Raw genomic sequence first — 9,527 nt, forward strand, 5'->3', positions numbered from 1 at the left:
ATACTGGCAGTCTTTCTATTCCTATATAGATTTAAGTTTAAAGATGCATGCTTATCCCTTCTTTTGAAACTATACAATATAGATGCACTGATCAACTTGCAGTATTATTACCCTTGTAACATAAAACTTCAAAGTATCAATTTGATATGAAATATATTTCCTTACAAATATATTTTTTTTAAATATGGAAAAGCTTATGCTACAGTTTTTTGTACTCCCTAAATATATTCAATCAAGTTGAACAATAGCGAAAGAATGAACAGAATTCTAAGCTGGGGTACATTGTGTTTCGTTCTCAAGGTGAAGGACGAGCAATGAAGATGTAAAGCATTTAGATCATTGCATGCTGCGATCGATCTAAGAAATATTGCCTTTCCTTTATTCTTGCCCACTTTTTTGCAGGGAGGGAGAGAGGGGGGATGGGTGGAGAAATCACATGAACAGTTCTTTCCGAATTAGTCTTCAAGCATTATGAATGAATTTTGTATTTGAATTGTTTCCTAAAGAGAAAATGTTTTTTAATACTATTTTCATCTCATTTTGTGTGAGTCATCTTTAAGCTATATGATTTTAGATTTTAAGGGTATCAAATTGATTAGAACAATATTAAAATTGACATTGATTATGAACATATCAGAGCAAAGACATTTAATTCAAAGCATGTCAAGAAAGGTTTGTGGACCAATACCTCCTGTGATCTACAATATCTCTAAACATATAAGCTCAGGTTTTTATTCTTTTCTTTTCTTTTCTTTAAAGGACCTGCAGGGATAGCTGAATGACAGATTGGTTGTTGTCTTGTCAAGATTTGAAGAAGAAGATGTGATCAGAGTCAGCCTCCAGATTTCTCTTCACCTTGTTTCTATTCTCCAGACCCTCGTCACTGGTGAATTATTCACACCAGAAAGTCGACGAGGAACCGGCGGAGCAAACGACAACGACGACAACGCAACACTCTTGCCGCTAACATGCAAATCTGGGTGTCCAAGCGTGTGATATTGCTGACAAAACAGGCACATTAGATTTTCAAATATATTCTGTCTCCTTTAACGGATACCTGGAGAAATGTGCAGGCAGGGAGAAGCGTAAACAGGGAGCTGGTAAATGAAGATGGACAAGTTTATGGTTGCCTGCCTGTCTCTTTCAGGTACAGAGTACATTGCTCTTCAAGTGCTGTGTCTGCACCACACATTTTGATAGGAGACGACAGTAAAAGAGTTGTCATTAATCTTTTGACTGTTGAAAACAAGGGCCTTAAAACAGATATGAACATCAAAACTTGACTCACCTTGTTGATAAAGAAACTATATTTGTTTAAGTCACGACACATCTAAAATCTCAGTTATAACTCTGCTCATTAGTGAATAAAGAAATTACCATTTTCATGTAGCTTTCTTGCTATGTATTTTGTGATGTGTTGATTTGATATGAAAAATAAATTATATTTGAAATCTAGGCCTTCATCAAGATAAAGGCAATTATAATCAGTTTATCACCTACAACTTATTAAAGCAAGTTATCAATTCAATTTGCCCTCTCACATGTTCCATGCCCAAGATGGTATAACATACCCCCCCCCCCCCACCCACCCTCATGAAATGCAAAGCATCAAGTCTTTACATGTCCTCTATGTTCTATAAACGTTAATTAAAAACGGACTATATCAATCCAGATGTTCAGTTTAAAGAGTGTATAGTTCACGAGAAGATCCTAATGTTTGACCAATTTCTTCGAGAAAATAATGTCACACGCCCGATATAACTCTTTTCAGTATTTTCTCATGGAAAGAAAGGTTTCGAAGTTCACCTGTCACTTCCAAAAATAGAGCCCCATTTTCGTGCCCTCTGGCGGATTCTTCCTCGCTGACCTGAAAACAGACAAGCAAGTCCCGACTTCACGAGGAAAGGGGCGCCGAATTTTACATCAGTTATCTAACGCGGAAGTCGCCGGGTATTGAATACATGCAAGAGCGCAAGCTTGATTCGTTCAACGCGCTAACCATGAAATCAACAAGACAGGATCGCGTGCGGAGCTATGTGGCGCCAAAACAACCTGTTTGGTATGCAAACCAGAATCGTGTTTTCCAAAGAAATGCACCGCTTTTTAAACCGCGAAGAAAATTCCAGCGTGAAGAATTGATTCGACTTCGATCCCATAAACGCCTAACGGTGACATGAAGTAATGTGTGAAGACACAGGCAATTTCCTGAAAAACTCTGGAGGCTTATGCACTCTTTCGAGGGTCTGAATGCCAATCAAAAAAGGGGGAATGCCGATGGTGATATTTGGCAGCACCGGAGCGCGCTTTTAAAGTAGGATATTATATGAAAAATCGTGTCTAATGTAGCTGCCATTTACGTCTAAGAGCCATTGGTAAGTGCCTGCTATACGATGCTTCTTCCTCTTAAGCACGCGATTCGAAAATGCATCTGGTAAAAAGTCCATCAAGAAAATGGCGAGAAGGTGAGGTAATGGCGGTGTTAAATTGAGAGATTATGGCACGACACAAGACGCTTAGTTAAAATTTCAACGAGGTATACTCTTATACAGGATCGATCCTTTGCAATTTTCCGACCGTACGTAAGCTGTCGAATCCCAATGAATTCATCTTCATTTACACCAGGGTTAAGGCACTGTCGATTTTGTTGTTGTTATAAACACGTGGTGAAATTTGGCTACACAATTCACAATAGTTCTTATTCATCATGTTACGATACGAAACTAACGTTTGATTACGAGTTAATGATACAATGGGCATGATTATCCATGGACGACTGAACATCATCTATGTCCTTTGTCTTTCACGACTGTAATTGTATGACTACACAAACCATAAGCTACACGAAGTAAATAAAAACGTGCCCGCGCTTTTTCTCATACACCGACTCAATAATGTGGTTGCAACAGCGACCTGAGCCTGCCTGTGGCAAAGTCAGTAACACGCACCGTACTGCCAGCGTTATGCCCTTACAGAACTAATGAAAAAGACTCATTAGTTGATTATCTTTCAAATACGAATTGAGTGGATACATTTTCCCATGCAATATAGGAACACAGTTGAACGGCACAATGCGGCCACGTGGATAAGGTTTTGTTCGCGATAATTTGGAGGTACCAAAAACTAATATGTCCATCATTAATTAGCGGACGCCGCAATCACTCATTTTTCTTTTCACGTGGACATCGGCTTAAAATAAAATACCGCCGTATAACACTAGCATGGGATCGGCCATTAAATGCTGTATTCTTTAGTTACATGTACCGTACATCCATTGATGTATTCAGCCGCGCGAATCTTCTTCTTACTTTCACTAAACCTCGTCACTAATCGGGTAAGACCCCGTCGCTTCAATGACTATACAACAAAAGATCGCAGCTTAGTGGCTTCACTACCCCTCGGGCATGGGTTTGCGTTTCCCTTTAACAAACTAGTGTCTAAGAAAAGTCCCATACGTACGAGAAGGACGATTAACGGCGGTCCTAATGATTGTTACAAAGACAACTTGTGATGATTCACAGGCATGTCATCCGAAACTGTCCAGTTTCATAATACAATTTACTTGTAAACTTCCTTGTATGCGTTCAGAACTTGAGTCAAGAGCATGATATCTAAATAGTTCCGTGTTCTCTAAAGAGCGTCCCCGGAGCTTCACAAGATAGTAACATGTGCGATCTGAAGGACATTTAAGTGGGATTCACTTTAGTATGATACTTCTACAAAAAGCACGAGGTGCCTTAAAATATTTTTTTGTGAAGAAAATGGTCAAATATATAAATATATCGCTTTAGTGGAATCGCTCATTGAGAACTCTCGGATTTTGGCACTAACACTAAAATGATTTCCCTTACTATTTTGGATAGGAAGTAAATAACATAAAAACGGTGTTTATACAGATAAAAAACAACTCTGTAGAACAACCCTAATACGACTATAAATACAGGTTAGATTGAATTACCCTGTATGAATATCTCTCCTTTAAAAAATTTGCAAAAATCAGCGGCATGAAACAATCATCTAACTACATTGTTATCACTGCTTTTCGTTATTCTCCAAATTATGTCCTTTTTGGGGGGTTCGGGATGCTAAAACCAGGAAGCTGTAATGAATGGAGATACCGTCTCGAAAGAATTTTCTGAGGGAAAATTATTCAAGATTAACCTGGCTTAACAAAAAGAAATGTAACCCTCTCCAGCCATCATTTCCATCAACAGCTGTCCATATCAATGCACAGTCCCTCTCTGGCATTCCAAATAGTACGAAATGTTACGCAACGCCATCTGTTTCCCTAAGTTCTCTATTCACTCGTTTGCAAAAATATGCAAGCATCGGGCTTTGAAGCCATGCGTGGCACCGACAAATTAAGTCATGTTCATGGAAGATGTATTTAGCTATAACATATAAAATGCAGAATTCACAACATTATGACCAATGCAACTTTCTATTAGTCATCAAATGCGTCTTCCGTTCTCGGATAGCTCTACTGAAGACATGGCCATTTTAACCAGCGAAATCGACCAAGGAAATCATGAGTTAGAGCGAATGAAAGATTTTCATAATCATGATTTTCTCATCTAATTATTGACATTTTCCGAAAATTTCCGAAATTTGTACATAGCTAGGAAGGTAGTCCAAAGGTTTATCTTCCTAAAGAACTAAATGAAATTGTGTTGTATGTTTGCGCATTTATTGATTTAGGGCTAGAAGTTGTCAAGTTAGCACCACTATTCACCCAAAGTACGGGCCGGCAAAGCAAAAGCCGCCGTGCTCGCTGGGCTGGGCTGTGTGTGGAAAGGGAGGACTTAGTGCTACTAGGGAGCTGTAAGGTTTTGGAGGGGGATTAAGGGGATTACGGTAGGGGAAACAAAAGACGCGCGGTGCCACGGATGACTTCAAAGGGGCCTCTTGGACGGGATCTCCATTCATTACAGCTTCCTGCTAAAACCCCGCGATAGAAAGTGAAACCGATCGTATCTTCATTTTGATATCCAAATATTTGCCGAGTGATATGAATAAGATACGAAGGTACAACAGGTGCATTAGCTGATAGCAATCTACGATCCACGTGCCGCAGGTCCGCCACACAATACAGAAATTATTGTAATCGACACAAGGGATGCATAATTTACAGAATTATTCATGAAATGCAATACCGTGAAAATTCATCTCATTATCATATTTGAAAATAACTTCAGCCGACATTGGCAAGGCTACATGTATTTTAGAGATGTGTTAAAAATCGCGCACGCATGACTATAATAAAACAGGTGGACTTCATATTTGTTTGTACTGTTTATGCGTCTAAATAATGATCATAATTATGAATGTATGTCTGGATATCAAATTTGATGTATGCATTAATATAATATCAAGATGGGCTGAGGGCAGATAGAAACCTTAATTAGGCCTCATCAACAAACCGATGAATGAAAATTACAAAAAAGTACAAATTCATATCTTTCCAAATGAGCGGCTTGAGAGGGATCTAGTCAACATTGTTCTCTTTATGAGTTAAGCAGCAAATTTATAGTTGCGAATATCGCATTTCATTACATTATACTAATATGGTGTTTATTCATAACAAATTAAGGGAAAGCCTTTATTCTCTAAAAAAAAAAGAGTAAAATATAATGTATACATAATTATATATATATATATATATATATATATATATATATATAATTTTATGTGAGTTATAAAATAAGAAAATAATGATTTCTTACCTCTTCTTCTCCGGTGGTGCTGCCCGAATCCATGCTAACGGTGGACATTTTAAGTCGCTTCCTACTGGGCTCGTCCAAAGCCTGAGGGTCCCCTGCCTCTAGCTCAGCGTAGCTTCCCACGGTGGCCACTTCCAGGTGATGCGAAGGGGGAGACAACAGGAGCTCGGTCCCGCTGACGTCTCTCTGCTCCCGCTTCAGTTTTACTGCTGCAGTCGGCGGAATGGTTGAAAATGCTCCCACACGCTGTCTTCTACTAAGCAGTAGTCGACAGCAAATTTACGTCAATCTTCGACGGTGAAAGAACTGTACTTGTGCGTTTTCAAGAGACAGCTGATGGCCTCAAGATTGCAGTAAGAGGATTAAGACTGCCGAGATGATACGCCGAAGAACCCGGAGTTTGTTCAACCGAGATATACGGCGAGCTACAAGCAGTTCTTCTGCGAAGGAATGCAAGGAGAAAATATCATCGATTGTTGTCTTTCAGTAGCTATCAACACATCAGGAAAAATAATGATGACATAAATTATCCCAAATATTAAATTTCTTTGAAGGAGAGCATGTGTCATGGAGTGCTGTGCTAAATAGCGATTTGTGTACACCTTCTTCGCTTCAATTGCGAGAGGTGGGACTCGCGTCACACTGCCGGGAGAGTTTCCCGTCGGTGACAGCTGAGGATATCGATGGTGACTATGAGCTCTTACAAGCGCCAAGGTGTGTAAACAAGCATGCGTGCATCATTTCTTTTGGCATCATTTCAGTGAAATGCAGTCAAAAAATAAAAACAAACAAAAAAAGAAATTGCCGTGCTTAGCTATGTGCTCATGTCTACGGCTATAAATGCGGTGCGGAGCACACAACACACTGGTGACAATAAATCAGTTGCGATGTTGAGACGTTTTGTGATGGTGTGAAGTGTGCGCGTGCGTTGCTTGAATGATGATTTACGATCTGCATGGGTCGCGTCGCCGTCGTCTCCTCAACTCTCTCGTTCTCTCTCAGCTCTGCCAAGCATCCAAGCTTTTTTGGCGGATCTCGCTCACTTTCGCCTGTTGAGTGCATGCATGAACAAATCTTGCACAGCTAGCACCGTGCACCGATCGGAGTGAGCATTGTATCGAGCGAGCTGAACCGAAATATTCATTAGATGTGTGACGTCACCTGTTCTCGAGGATCTATTCGCCTATCAAAATGGTTACCGACATGTTTAGCTAGCTTTTTCCCTTTTTCCAATGTTTTTTTTACTACTACCATTTTAATTGATTTCGAATTGAGGCGCCAGTTATAATTCATACCGCAACCAACATTAATAGCCATCGTGAATTCGACAATGCCGAAAAGGCTAAGCACAAAAAACTAACAAAACAACACTCCAAAAAATGAAACAAATCATACAAAACAAACACAACAAAATGCGGAATATTGCCAGATACGCTACATGATTACACACATTTTTTCGTGTATTACTGATTAAATATCACATATTGCAAGTGATTGCATACCTTTTAAATCTCTAATCATATACACAAAAGTCACTTCGAACTTTCTGTTTTTTTATTTATTTATTTTTTATTTGCCAAATAAATAAATAAATAAAAACAATAATTATAATGATGATATTATAATAATAATGATAATGATAAGTAGTAGTATCTTTTTTCTTTTTTTGGACAACTCATCGCCCTCAGCTCCGCCTGCCGAATGGAGCTCTTTTTTAGGCCGTTCTGTTTTTTTTTACATTCATGATAATAATAATAATAATGATAATAAAGATAATAATAATAAAAACAAGCCTTACAGGTATTGTTTTATTTCTTAGTTCAATAAATATTGTCTTACTGTTCTTTCTTTCCCCAGTTTTAATTATAATCTCAGATTTGATTATAAAAGTTTTTATTTGGAATATTATGATTAATTTTCAAGACAATTTTTTGTATTTTTCAGTCACATAAATGGTATAGGCCTAAATATAACCTATATGCAGAATAGGATGATTTCATGAAGTATGTATTTTGAGAATAGGCCTAAACTCTGACATTCAAGTGTTGCTCCGTTTCCTGTATATTTCGATCCCGGATTTCGATCTGTTTATTTCTCCTAATTCGATGTTGTAGCCCGAATTAGCATGAACTCTTTTCAGGAATGATATATTCGGAGCTGATAGACAACACTTTATGTTTATACATTTAATTGAAGAATGCCTTAAAAGGAAGTAGAGTACGTAAAACCATGTAAACTCTAGTACGCAAATCGTTCATAATGTTATTAAAGATATTCACTTATAGAATACGTCAGTAAATTGCCATATTTTAGTAAATTAGTAATAGAAATAGGAGAGCGGTATTGTACATATTCTGTTTCTAAAGTCTGGAAATAGTCCTACAAATCTGTAATATAGGCACAGCCAGGCGCGTACTCAGCCGGCCGCTGAATAAGCGGGGAGGGGGGGGGGGGGGGGGTAAGAGGACACTTTTTTTTTTGGGGGGGGGGGTGTCTCGAAATTTGAAAATTTGACATTTTGCTCCGTTGGGGGGGTTTTGGTTTTTTTTAGGGGGGTTCATACACATAAAAATACCAAAGGGGGGGTTTAACCCCCCAAACACCCCCCCCCCCCCCCCCTGCGTACGCGCCTGGGCACAGCAAATTTATAAATAGGCCTTCTGTTTAACCTCATATTCCGTGACGTTCACGTTAAAAATGTTGTTTGTATTCGAAAGGTTAACATTAAAAAAAATTGTTTTGTTTTTGTCGACAAAAGAAACTTTATGTTCACAATTTGTTAATACTATACAGTGGGAAGGTTGTTTTTTAGCCTGTTCTTGTTCCTTTATTATTTTGTTTATGTTTGTTGCTGAATATGTGCTTTCTGACAAAACCCTTACTCGCCAAGGCGTTTCAGAATGACCGCTAATGACATACTTGCCATTTCTCACGTGCTTCGGGTCCATCACGGTTTAAACTGTTTGAAAATCTGATAATAATCCAATCCTATTGTATTGGTATGTAAAATAACGATGATCATTCGAGGGGCGGACGCAGATTATGTGTAGGTGATTCAAATTATCATCAAATTTGTTACACATGTTGACATACACATGTGGTGAAGGAGATGAATAACTGTGAACTGCATTATGAGGAAAGAGGGAAATGCTATGATAAAGGCATTTATGTTGTGGGTTCTTATTCCTGTTCAATTTTTGATTTTGATCAGCCCTAAAACAAAAATTCGTCAAATTTCTTTGGTTTTAGCTGAAAAGTGAACAGACACTCAACAAGTCTAAGCTTCTGGAAAAAAATAACAAAGTGTAAGAATTTGATAGTTATACATAATTATTTCAATTTAAAATCATTACCATTTTACATTACATTTTTTTAAGTGCATGTGACACTTTCTATTGCGGTATGTAAAAATCAAATTTTTTCAACTCCGATAATCCGAAAGACGGACAAATACAGACAGACATAATTTATAGACATAATGAAAGACTGATCCCCAATACCCTATTATGCAAAATCATTGCTCTTCCCCTTACCAGAATGAAAGGGAAATCCATTTTTAATATTAAACTACTCTAAAAGAAAGCAGAAAAATCAGAAAAACAAATTGACAAAAGGTTGACCGAAATTGGACCCAAAAAATGAAAATTTCCAAAAATTGTAATTACTATACTCTAAACGGCCTTAAATGACAGTGTCACTGTGACGAACTGCCGGACAACTATTTAATTTGTTTCAACCCACAAAATGACTAAAATAATATTTTCTTTTTTTGTCTTCAACTTGGACGGCTCAGGAGGTTATTTTTCTTTT

This window comes from Strongylocentrotus purpuratus, unplaced genomic scaffold, assembly GCF_000002235.5.
Source record: "Strongylocentrotus purpuratus isolate Spur 01 unplaced genomic scaffold, Spur_5.0 spur5_scaffold_6, whole genome shotgun sequence".
NCBI classification, from domain to species: Eukaryota; Metazoa; Echinodermata; class Echinoidea; order Camarodonta; family Strongylocentrotidae; genus Strongylocentrotus; species Strongylocentrotus purpuratus.